Source organism: Arachis ipaensis, chromosome B4 (genome assembly GCF_059453495.1).
Source record: "Arachis ipaensis isolate K30076 ecotype BB chromosome B4, ASM5945349v1, whole genome shotgun sequence".
In the NCBI taxonomy this organism is placed as follows: Eukaryota; Viridiplantae; Streptophyta; class Magnoliopsida; order Fabales; family Fabaceae; genus Arachis; species Arachis ipaensis.
Genome location: NC_142439.1, coordinates 42602273 through 42615613, shown reverse-complemented (window position 1 = coordinate 42615613; position 13341 = coordinate 42602273). Strand labels below are relative to the sequence as shown.

Genomic DNA, 13341 nt, shown 5'->3' with positions numbered 1-13341 from the left:
CTAAAGCCACAGCTCATCCCCTTTGTTCAGAACAATTGTTCATTAGGAGGAAGTGTCCAAGAAGACCCCAATCAACATCTAACCACCTTCCTGAGGATATGCGATACTATGAAGTCTAATTGTGTTCATCCTGACACCTATAGACTACTTCTGTTTCCCTTCTCGCTCAAGGACAAAGCATTTAAATGGCTGGAATCCTTTCCAAAGGAGAGTTTAGCAACCTGGGAAGATGTGGTGAACAAGTTCTTGGCAAGATTCTATCCTCCTCAACGGATCAACAGGTTGAGAGCTGAGGTATAAACATTCAGGCAGCAGGATGGTGAGACTCTATATGAAGCATGGGAGAGGTTTAAAGACTTGACAAGAAGATGCCCACCAGATATGTTCAATGAATGGGTGCAGTTGCATATTTTCTATGAAGGTCTTTCATATGAATCAAAGAAGGCAGTAGACCACTCATCCGAGGGATCTCTGAACAAGAAGAAGACCATTGAAGAAGCCATAGATGTCATTGAGACTGTAGCAGAGAATGACTACTTCTATGCTTCTGAAAGAGGCAATACTAGAGGAGTGATGGAGCTGAACAATGTGGATGCACTGCTAGCTCAAAACAAGATGATTACCAAGCAATTAGCTGACCTCACCAAGAAGATGGAGGGGAATCAAGTAGCAGCAATCACCACTTCAGCAGCAACTCAAGAAGGAGTGAATGAAGAAGCAGAGGGTAATCAGGAGCAAGCCAACTACATTGGGAATTCACCTAGGCAGAATCATGACCCATACTCCAAAACGTATAATCCTGGTTGGAGGAACCACCTAAACTTTGGGTGGGGAAATCAACAAGACCAAGGCCAAGATCAGAGATGCCATAACCCCAACAACAATGCAACTCACCAACACTCCACACAGAGGTCATACCAACACCCACCCAACAACACTTCTCAACATCCATACCAAAGTCAAAATGGCCCTTCTCATCCTTCCAATCTAAACTCTCCATCATCAGAAGAAAGACTATCAAGGATTGAGACTCTACTTGAAGGAATATGCAAGGAGATTCAAGATAGTAAGATGTTTCGAGAGGAAGTGCGATCTAACCTGCAAAATCAAGATGCTGCCATCAAGAAACTTGAGATACAAATTGGCTACCTATTCCAGCAAGCTCCTGGCCATGACCTTTGCAGCAACATTGAGTCAAGGCCAAGGGAGGAGTGTCAAGCCATCACCCTCAGAAGTGGGAAGGAACTGAAGGAGACTTCCAAGCAATCACAAGAGAAAGATTCAATTGGAAAGAAGGAGGAATAAGATGAAGTTCAAGTCCCCACCTCTAACTCACATCAAAAGGAAGGAGAGCTGAAGCCATATGTTCTGAAAGTCCCATATCCTCGACAACTGAATAAGAAGGGGAGTGATAGTCAGTTGTCCAGATTTTTAGAATTCTTCAAGAAACTACAGATTAACATACCCTTTGCTGAAGCAATAGAGCAAATGCCGCTCTATGCCAAGTTCTTGAAGAAGTTGATGACCAAGAAGAGAAGCTGGAAGAACAACGATACTGTGATACTGACTGAAGAATGTAGTGCCATAATTCAGCATAAATTGCCCCAGAAAATAAAGGATCCTGGGAGCTTCCAGATTCCTTGTATTATAGGAGAAATAACAGTGGAAAAGGCTCTATGTGATCTAGGAGCCAGCATAAATCTGATGTCTGTAGCTATGATGAGAAAAATGAAGATTGAGGAGGCCAAACCAACAAAAATGGCCTTACAACTGGCAGACCGATCATTCAAGTTTCCTCACGGCATAGTGGAAGACTTGCTAGTGAAGGTAGGAGACTTTATCTTTCCAGCAAACTTTATAGTGTTGGACATGAAGGAAGGAGCTAAGGCTTCTATCATCTTGGGCAGACCATTCTTAGTTACTGCCGGAGCTGTCATCGATGTCCAAAAGGGTGAACTGACCCTTAGACTACACAATGAAACAATGATGATCAATGTGTTCAAGGCCATGAACTATCCACAGGAACCATCGGAAGAATGTATGAGGGTAGACTCACTAGAAGATGTAGTACAAGAGACTTTTGAAGAAGAAGAACTTGAGGGATTAACAGAAGAGGAGGAATCAGCATCAAGCGAAGAAGCTGCAACAGCTGAGGTTCAAGTTCAGGGCACAATAGAGGAGAAGAATGGGAAGAAAAAAGCACCCAAACTTGAACTAAAGGCACTGCCACCCACTCTCAAGTATGCATATCTAGGAGAAAACGAAAGTTATCCAGTGATCATAAATTCATCCCTCAGCCAAGAACAAGAGGAAGAGCTACTTGAAGTATTGCAAAGGCACAAAGATGCCATAGGATGGACCCTTGCTGACTTGAAGGGAATCAGTTCGGCTATATATATATGCATAAAATACTGTTGGAAGATGATGCCAAACCATCCATTTAACCCCAAAGGAGGCTGAATCCAGTCATGAAGGAAGTGGTACAGAAAGAAGTCATGAAGTTGTGGCAAGGAGGAGTGATCTATCCGATCTCAAACAGCCCATGGGTCAGCCCTGTGCAAGTTGTTCCAAAAAAAGGAGAAATCACTGTAGTCCCCGATGAGAAGAATGAACTAATCCCTACAAGGACCGTCACAGGATGGCGGATGTGCATAGACTACAGAAAACTCAACGAAGCTACACGAAAAGATCATTTCCCCTTTCCTTTCATGGATCAGATGCTGGAAAGACTTGCAGGACATTCATATTACTGTTTTCTTGATGGTTATTCAGGATATAACCAAATAGTGGTTGATTCAAGAGACCAAGAGAAAACCTCCTTCACCTGCCCATATGGAGTGTTTGCCTACAGGCGCATGCCATTTGGGCTATGCAATGCACCTGCAACTTTCCAACGCTGCATGCTTTCCATTTTTTCAGATATGATGGAAAAATTCATCAAAGTTTTTATGGATGACTTCTCAGTATTCGGAGACTCTTTTCCTAACTGCCTAGATCACCTGGCCCTGGTATTAAAAAGATGTCAAGAAACTAATTTGGTCTTGAACTGGGAGAAATGTCACTTTATGGTGACAGGAGGAATAGTTCTTGGTCATAAGATTTCTAACCAAGGCATTGAAGTGGACAGAGCCAAGGTGGAACTCATTGAAAAATTACCTCCACCAAGTGATGTCAAGGCAATTAGGAGTTTTCTAGGGCATGCTGGCTTTTACAGAAGGTTTATTAAAGATTTTTCAAAGATAGCCAAGCCCTTAAGCAATCTCCTTGTATCTGATACACCATTTATCTTTGATCAAAAGTGCATGCTGGCATTTGAAAACTTGAAAAAGAGGTTGTCCTCTGCCCCTATCATTTCCCCACCTGACTGGAACCTACCATTTGAACTGATGTGCGATGCATATGATTTCGCAATTGGGGCAGTGTTAGGACAGAAAAAAGATAACTTGGTCCATGTGATATACTATGCCAGCAAAGTCCTCAATGATACTCAAAGAAACTATACCACTACTGAAAAGGAGTTGCTGGCAATAGTTTTTGCATTTGACAAGTTTAGATCATACCTCATTGGTGCCAAAGTGATTGTCTTCACAGATCACATAGCACTTAAATATTTGTTTGCCAAGCAAGAATCAAAACTAAGACTAATAAGATGGATCTTATTGTTGCAGGAATTCAATATTGAAATCAAAGACAAGAAAGGAGTGGAGAACAAGGTAGCAGATCACCTATCCAGAATCCCTCATGATAAAGGAGGAACACATAATACAAATGTAAATGAGTTCTTCCCAGATGAGCAGTTGATGACGATTCACAGAGCACCCTGGTTTGCAAATATTGCCAATTTTAAGGCGACTGGGGCTTTACATCCAAACATCAACAAACACCAGAAAAGGAAGCTCATCAATGACGCAAAGTATTTTGTTTGGGATGAACCATATCTCTTCAAGAAGTGTTCAGATGGAATTCTGAGAAGATGTGTCTCGGAAGAAGAAGGACGAGAGGTCTTGTAGAACTGCCACAGCTCATGCTATGGAGGCCATTTTGGAGGGGACAGAACTGCAGCCAAGGTATTACAAAGTGGATTCTTTTGGCCCACCCTTTTCAAAGATGCCAAAGAACTGGTAAAGAATTGCAATGAATGTCAAAGAGCTGAAAAGTTACCCAAAGGAAATGAGATACCACAAAATTTCATCTTAGAACTGGAACTGTTTGATGTGTGGGGAATCGATTTCATGGGACCTTTCCCAACCTCATATTCAAACAAGTACATCTTGGTAGCAGTGGATTACATTTCCAAGTGGGTAGAGGCTATTGTAACCCCAACGAATGATAACAAGGTGGTCATGAACTTCCTCAGAAAGAATATCTTTAGCCGATTCGGAGTCCCACGAGCACTCATCAGTGATGGAGGGAGCCATTTTTGTAACAGACCACTAGAAGCTCTCCTCCTATGATACAGGGTGAAACACAAGATTTCCACGCCTTACCACCCCCAAACAAGTGGGCAAACTGAGATATCTAACAGAGAGCTAAAAAGGATTTTGGAAAAGACTATGGGAGCATCAAGGAAGGATTGGTCGAAGAAGCTGGATGATGCTCTTTGGGCATACAGAACGGCATTCAAAACACCAATCGGGATGTCCCCATACCAACTGGTGTATGGAAAGGCTTGTCATCTACCATTGGAGCTGGAACACAAAGCCCTCTGGGCTCTCAAGTTGCTAAATTTTGATAGCACTGCTGCTGGTGAAAAGAGGATCTTGCAGCTGCAAGAAATGGAGGAGTTCAGATCTCAAGCCTATGAAAATGCCAAGATTTATAAAGAAAAGGCAAAGAGAAGGCATGACCTCCATTTAACACCCAGAAGCTTCGAAGAAGGACAGCAAGTGCTCCTCTACAATTCCAAATTAAGACTCTTCCCTGGGAAACTCAAATCAAGGTGGTCAGGACCCTTTCTTGTTACAAAGGTCTCGCCGTATGGGCACATAGAAATCATGGAGGAAAGTTCAAAGAGGATGTTCACTGTTAACGGATAGAGGCTCAAACACTACATGGGCAACATGGGGGAAAACCCCAAAGTGAAGTATCACCTCAAGTGATGGAGGAATCGTCGAGCTAGCGACGCTAAAAGAGCGCTTCGTTGGGAGGCAACCCAACCTAAGGTAGTTTTCTTTTCATTTGCATTTTAATAAAAATCACAAGCAGTTTCCCCCGTATTGTGAGGAGCTAAGTTTGGTGTTACACACCAAAACAGTACAAGAGTGAGTGTGTAATTCTAAGTTTGGTGTTCCACCAAAGATTTTAGTTAGAATCACACTACACTCCTTCAAGGGCAAATTGCTAGATCCAACCAATCAGGGGAACCACTTAACAGTAGTTAGTTTCTAGTTGTCTTGCTGATAACAACACATGAGATTTTCTACATGCATTCAACCTGCTGTATTAGGCAAGGAACTAAGTTTGGTGTTCACACACCAAGTTAAGTTCCGAAATGCACAAGCATGCATGCATACTAACTATCTCTCAAGTGCTTTGGGGACAAGCAACTTCCAATAACTTTGCAGGGATTCAATCAATCTTTTGGAAAAACAGTGCACCATCATCCAAGGAAGTGAGGAAGGATGCAGAAACTATGGAGGATGACAACAGATGGGTAGCAGGAAGGCATCACCAAAAGGTTGTATTGTTACTTGATTCCATATGCTTGGAAATAATCAATTTGGAAGTCTGAATGTGCCCTTGATTAATAGTCACCTTTTAAGCTTAATTCACTAGAATTTGATGTTTGTTTTTGCTTAGGTCTATGCTTGCTAGTCAAGTTGCCTGTTTTCATTTTCATCTTGTTTATTGTATGCTTATCCTTTTAAGTCCAATAAAAAGAGATGTTATGAAAGACCAGAGTGATGTTCAAGTTGTGGAGCAAGTCCTTAAATTTGTGGTGTAGTAATCACTTAGCTAAGTTGGTTCACCAACAAGGTGGGAAGGCAACTATTTGTCCTGAATCATATACTTGAAACACACCCCATGAGACTAGCTAAATAATAAGATCCTAACAAGAAAAAGGAAAAGAACAATAAGAGTTGAAAAAGAAAGAAAAGTTAATAAAGAATAAGGCTAGGCACCAAGGGCTTGAAACTTGAGGGATGTGTCTGTGGTGCTCTTGTACCAAGGATCTGCTTGGATGAATAAGTTCTTAGGAGTGCTTCATCACTTGGTAACTTGGGTTAACTAACCCGGGATTATCAACTGAAAATCCACTATCAAGAGCAACCTTGCTACAGAACATTTAGTAACCCAAAGAGGTGCTGGACACCAAGACCTCAAGGAAAGAAAATAACAAACCATGTGCTTGTGGTGTGCATGTATGGGGGAGAGAGACTTGAGGGAGTAAGTCCTTAGGGGTGTTTCAACACCTAGCACCTTGAACCAATTGGTTCAGGAGTGTTGGCTGAAAGCTTATCTTAAAGAGTCGCCCCTTCACAGAACACTTAGCCTAAGGATGAAATAAACCTTGGAAAGACAAAGGGATCAATAAATAAAAGTCTCAAAGGGTGCAATCAAGTGAGTATTCCAAGGCATGATAAAGGTCTGAAAGCCAGTAAAGGAATGAACCTAAGTTGCTATGCATGAACCCCATAAAACTAAGAACATGACTTCCACAATAATGATTCATTCATCTTGTCATTTCATTCATCATTCTCTTGTTCCAGTACTTGCTTAGGGACAAGCAAGCTTTAAGTTTGGTGTTGTGATGCCAGGGCATTTTGGCCAGTTTCACTGACCTTTTCTTTATGGTTTTAAGGTAGTTTCATGCATTTTCTTAGGAAATAAGCAAGTTTTGGGTAAATAATCACTTACATCTTGATTCAAGCAAACATTGTGAATTTTACATGATTTCATGAGAATTATGCATGAATTAAAGGACAAATTAAATGATGCATGTCTCCTAACTTGGATTAGAGCTTTGATGCACTTTATTGCTTGATTTCAGGACAAAGGAAGCAAGAAAGAACCACGTTAGTAGCCACGTTAGTCTAGCTAACGTGACCACTAACGTGGAATGAAGGCTAGCTTGCAACGTTAATGAGAAAAGTGATTGCCAATAATGCCTTCGTGAGCCATCATAGCCCACGTCAGTTGCCACAATAACTATGTTAACGTGGAAGCTAACGTGGAAGAGAAGTAGAACTCCAACGTTAGTGGTAAAAGTAACTGCCACTAACGTTCCAAAAGGGGCAATTGGCCACGTTAAGAGCCACGTTAACTTAGTTAACGTGAGCTCTAACGTGGAAGAAGAAGATGATGCCAACGTTAGTGACACTCACCTTTGTCACTAACGTTGGACTAAGCCCATATTGGCTACATTAAAAGCCACGTTAACCTAGTTAACATGGACTCTAACGTGGAGGGAGCAAGAATCACCAACGTTAGTGACACTCACCTTTGTCACTAACGTTGGATTGAGCCACTATGAGCCACGTTAGTTGCCACGTTAATTACATTAACGTGGAAGCTAACGTGGAGAAGAGGGATGATGAGCCAACGTTAGTGACACTCACCTTTGTCACTAACATTGGAGATGGCTATCAATACCACGTTAGAAGTCACGTTTTCCTAGTTAACGTGAACTCTAACGTGGGAAGTAGGGGCGTTCTGAAGCGTTAGTGACAAAGGTAAGTATCACTAACGCTCTCGAAGATTTGGCAAGCCTACGTTAAAGGCCACGTTAACTATTTTAACGTGAACTCTAACGTAGGGAGAAAGGGGTACTCCCAACGTTATTGAAAAAGGTAAACCCCAGTAACGTTTGCGAAGGGCCAAGGGTCAACGTTAGTGGTCACGTTAGTGCCACTAACGTTGAAGTTAACATGGACCACTTTGGGTTAGGAATGTTAGTGAAAAAGGTGATTGTCACTAACGTTCTCAACCCCACATTTTCACTTAACGTTAACACCACTAACGCCCTAAGCTAAAGTCCCTGCCTACTTCACACTTTCTCTGCAAGTAAAGCTGAGCCCACTGAAGAAGATAACTGCTTCAACTCAAGATCCAGAGGCCCATATCCAAGACTTGAAGAGCCAACTAGAAGATCAGAAGAATAGTATAAATATGGAGAGCTTTGAACTAGAAAAGGAGCTTTTGGCATTATTAGAATTACTCTCTGTAATTTACTTTCTCTGCACTTCTAGTTTAACTTTCAGAATGTACTCTCCATCTTTGCTTTCCATTCCCAGAGCTATGAACAACTAAACCCCTTTCATTGGGTTAGGGAGCTCTGTTGTAATTTGATGGATCAATAATAGTTTTCATTATTCTTCTTCTTTCTTTTCTCTTGATTTTACTAGAAAGCTTTCAATCTTCATCCAATTGAGTAGTTATCTTGGAAAAGAAGCTATTCATACTTGGATCTCTTCTGAACCTTGGAAAAGGGATGAAGAGATCATGCTAGAAATATTTTCTCATGTTGGACCAAATTGGGGTTTGGGCGGATATGGTGACATATAATTCTCCCAATACTTTGATTTGGAAATACATGTGGTATAATCAGTGACCTCAGTTCATCTCTTCTCATGAGCAATTAGACCAAGGAATTGGCTATTGATCTGATTTGAGAGATTGAATTACCAAGGAATTGGAATTCAATCACTTAAGATTGCCAAGGAGATCAATGAATGCGTTGATTGAGGAAGAGATGAAAATGAACTTGATCCGGAGAATGCAACATCCCCTAAGCCCAATGAATTCCCTATTTCTGATCTTACCCATTCTCTTTACTTTATGCCAATTACTTCTATGATCATCTTCCCCATTCCCATTTACAATTCTGCAATTTACTTTCCGTCATTTATTTTCAGCTCTTTATTTCCAGCATTTACGTTTTCTGCTATTTACTTTCCTGCCATTTAATTTCCTGCAACTCTCAAACCACATTCTACTTAGCTCAACTAGAACATTCCTCCAATTAAAGTTGCTTGACCAATCAATCCCTGTGGGATTCGACCTCACTCTTTTATGAGTTATTACTTGACGACAATTCGGTATACTTGTCGAGGGAGATTTGTTAAGAGACAAGTTTCCGTGCATCAACGCCACTTCGAGTCCCATCATCGTTGCCCAGATTGGTTCCATCCACTGCTCATACATCAACCTCGACACCATCAATCCCAATCGCGCTAGGTAATTCCAAATATGCCTCTAAATCTTCTACTTGGTGAATTGCTTGTATTGTCTTGTCCTGAATTGCGAAACCCTATAATGTTGATTGAATTACTGGATTGATTGGAATTTGTGCTTGTTCTGTATTTACTGTTAAAACTGGAGCTGAATGATAGATCTGATTTTCTGGGTTTGAGATTTGAATTTCTGCTTGATCTGCACTTTTTGTTGAATCCTCTTGTTGTTGTTGAGGTAGGAATTTGAAATTGAAATTTGATGAGTCTCCTTCCTTTCCTTTGATGTGAACTTCTTCTATAATTTTTGGATTCCTTGCTAAGTTTGAAGCTTTTTCTGCTATAGACTTGGTGCACAAAATTGTGATCTTTAAAATGGTGCCAAAAATTTGGTACGCACGTTCATAATCTCAATTCTTTTTCACAACTCCACACAACTAACCAGCAAGTGCACTGGGTCATCCAAGTAATAAACCTTACGTGAGTAAGGGTGGATCCCACGGAGATTGTCGACTGGAAGGAAGCTATGGTCATCCTTGTAAATCTCAGTCAGGCAGATTCAAATGGTTATGGGATTTTGATAATTAAAATATAATTAAAATATAAACTAGGATAGAAGTACTTATGTAATTCACTGGTGAGAATTTCAGATAAGCGTATGGAGATGCTTTGCTCCTTCTGAATCTCTGCTTTCCTACTGCCTTCATTCAATCATTCATACTCCTTTTCATGGCAAGCTTTATGTTGGGGGATCACCGTTGTCAATGGCTACCGTCCGTCCTCTTAGTAAAAATGGTCCAAATGCGTTGTCACTACATGGCTAATCTTCTGTTGGTTCTCGATCATGTTAGAATAGGATCCATTTTTCCTTTTGCGTCTATCACTACGCCCAACACTCACGAGTTTGAAGCTCATCACAGTCATCCCTTTCCAGATCCTACTCGGAATACTACAGACAAGGTTTAGACTTTCCGGATCTCAGGAATGGCCGCCAATAATTCTAGCCTATACCACGAAGACTCTGATCGTGAACCAGGAGGCTAAGAGATACACACTCAAGCTATTGCAGATAGAATGGAAGTGGTTGTCAGGCACGCGTTCATAGGTGAGAATGATGATGAGTGTCACGAATTATCACATTCATCAGGTTGAAGTGCGAGTGAATATCTTGGAATAAGAATAAGCTTGAATTGAATAGAAAAATAATATTACTTTGCATTAATTCATGAAGAACAGTAGAGCTCCACACCTTAATCTTTGGGGTGTAGAAACTCCACCGTTGAAAATACATAAGTGATGAAGGTCCAGGCATGGCCGAATGGCCAGCCCCCTAAATGTGATCAAGAGATCAAAAGTGATACAAAGATAGTCTCAAAAATGATCAAAAGATGTGAAATAAATCACTAAAAGTAGTTTTTATACTAAACTAGTAACTATGGTTTACAAAAATGAGTAAATGATGCAGAAATCCACTCCTGGGGCCCACTTGGTGTGTGCTTGGGCTGAGCATTGAGCTTTACACGTGTAGAGACTTCTCTTGGAGTTAAACGCCAGGTTGGAGCCTATTTGTGGCGTTTAACTCTAGTTTGTAACCTGTTTCTGGCGTTTAACTCCAGAATGGGACAGGAAGTTGGCGTTTGAACGCCAGTTTGCGTCGTCAAAACTTGGGCAAAGTATGGACTATTATATTTTTGGAAAGCCCTGGATGTCTACTTTCCAACGTAATTGAGAGCGTGTGGTATGCGAAATTGCTACTCAGGTTGTGAATTGTGGTTCGAAATTGATTCCCTGGCAATGGCACCAAAAACGGATGCACAGAACCATGGTCTAAACATATCTTCACAACTTCGCATAACTAACCAGCAAGTGCACTGGGTCGTCCAAGTAATACCTTACGTGAGTAAGGGTCGAATCCCATGGAGATTGTCGGTATGAAGCAAGCTATGGTCACCTTGTTCTCAGTCAGGCGGATATAAATTGATAATGGTGTTTTCGAAATTAACAAATAAAAGAAGGGATAGAAATACTTATGTAAATCATTGGTGAGAGTTTCAGATAAGCGAATAGAGATGCTTTCATTCCTCTGAACCTCTGCTTTCCTGCTATCTTCATCCAATCAGTCTTACTCCTTTCCATGGCTGGCTTTATGTGATACATCACCACTGTCAATGGCTACTTTTGGTCATCTCTCGGGAAAATGATCCAATGCCCTGTCACGACATGGCTAATCGTCTGGAGGCATCACCCTTGTCAATGGCTTCATCTTATCCTCTCAGTGAAAATGGTCAACGCACCCTGTCACGGAACGGCTATTCATCTGTCGGTTCTCGATCATGCTGGAATAGGATTTACTATCCTTTTGCGTCTGTCACTAACGCCCTGCAATCGCGAGTTTGGAGCTCGTCACAGTCATTCATTCATTGAATTCTACTCGGAATACCACAGACAAGGTTTAGACCTTCCGGATTCTCTTGAATGTCGCCATCATTCTAGCTTACACCACGAAGATTCTGATTAAGAGATCTAAGAGATACTCATTCAATTCTAATGTAGAACGGAAGTGGTTGTCAGGCACGCGTTCATAGGGAATGATGATGATTGTCACTTTCATCACATTCAGATTGAAGTGCGAACGAATATCTTAGAAGCGAAATAAGATGAATTGAATAGAAAACAGTAGTACTTTGCATTAATCTTTGAGGAACAGCAGAGCTCCACACCTTAATCTATGGAGTGTAGAAACTCTACCGTTGAAAATACATAAGTGATAGTCCAGGCATGGCCGTGTGGCCAGCCCCTCTGATATAAGAACCAGGCGTCCAAAGATGGTCAAAAAGACGTCTAATACAATAGTGAAAGGTCCTATTTATAATAAACTAGCTACTAGGGTTTATAGAAGTAAGTAATTGATGCGTAAATCCACTTCCGAGGCCCACTTGGTGTGTGCTTGGCTGAGATTGAGTGTTGCTCGTGTAGAGGTCCTTCTTGGAGTTGAACGCCAGCTTTTGTGCCAGTTTGGGCGTTCAACTCTGGTTTTGGCTCCTTTTCTGGCGCTGGACGCCAGATTTGGGCAGAAAGCTGACGTTGAACGCCAGTTTACGTCATCTATTCTTGGCCAAAGTATAGACTATTATATATTTCTAGAAAGCCCTGGATGTCTACTTTCCAACGCAATTAGAAGCGCGCCATTTCGAGTTCTGTAGCTCCAGAAATTCCACCTTGAGTGCAGGGAGGTCAGAATCCAACAGCATCAGCAGTCCTTCTTCAACCTCTGAATATGATTTTTGCTCAAGTCCCTCAATTTTAGCCAGAAAATACCTGAAATCACAGAAAAACACACAAACTCATAGTAAAGTCCAGAAATGTGAATTTAACATAAAAACTAATGAAAACATCCCTAAAAATAACTAGATCCTACTAAAAACATACTAAAAACAATGCCAAAAAGCGTATAAATTATCCGCTCATCACAACACCAAACTTAAATTGTTGCTTGTCCCCAAGCAACTGAAAATTAAATAGGATAAAAAGAAGAGAATATACTATAAATTCCAAACTATCAATGAAACATAGCTCCAATCAAATGAGCGGGACTTGTAGCTTTTTGCCTCTTGAATAGTTTTGGCATCTCACTTTATCCATTGAGGTTCAGAATGATTGGCATCTATAGGAATTCAGAGTTCAGATAGTGTTATTGATTCTCCTAGTTCAGTATGATGATTCTTGAACACAGCTTCTTTATGAGTCTTGGCCGTGGCCCTAAGCACTTTGTTTTCCAGTATTACCACCGGATACATAAATGCCACAGACACATAATTGGGTGAACCTTTTCAGATTGTGACTCAGCTTTGCTAAAGTCCCCAATTAGAGGTATCCAGGGTTCTTAAGCACACTCTTTTTTTGCTTTGGACTTTGACTTTAACTGCTCAGTCTCAAGTTTTCACTTGACACCTACACGCCACAAGCACATGGTTAGGGACAGCTTGGTTTAGCCGCTTAGACTAGGATTTTCTTCCTTTAGGCCCTCCTATCCCCTGATGCTCAAAGCCTTGGGATCCTTTTTATTTGCCCTTGCCTTTTGGTTTTAAGGGTTATTGGCTTTTTGCTCTTGCCTCTTGGTTTTAAGAGCTTTTGGCTTTTTCTGCTTGCTTTTTCTTTCTATTTTTTTTGC

The 13341-nt window shown here is 41.1% G+C and overlaps 1 non-coding gene across 1 annotated transcript; it reads right to left on the bottom strand.

Annotated features, from left to right (window-relative positions):
- Positions 1-279: 279 nt before the first annotated feature.
- Positions 280-386, bottom strand: LOC148567331 (small nucleolar RNA R71). The gene has a single exon (XR_015882771.1). It is a non-coding gene; the product is annotated as a small nucleolar RNA R71 (small nucleolar RNA).
- Between the last annotated feature and the right edge of the window lie 12955 nt (positions 387-13341).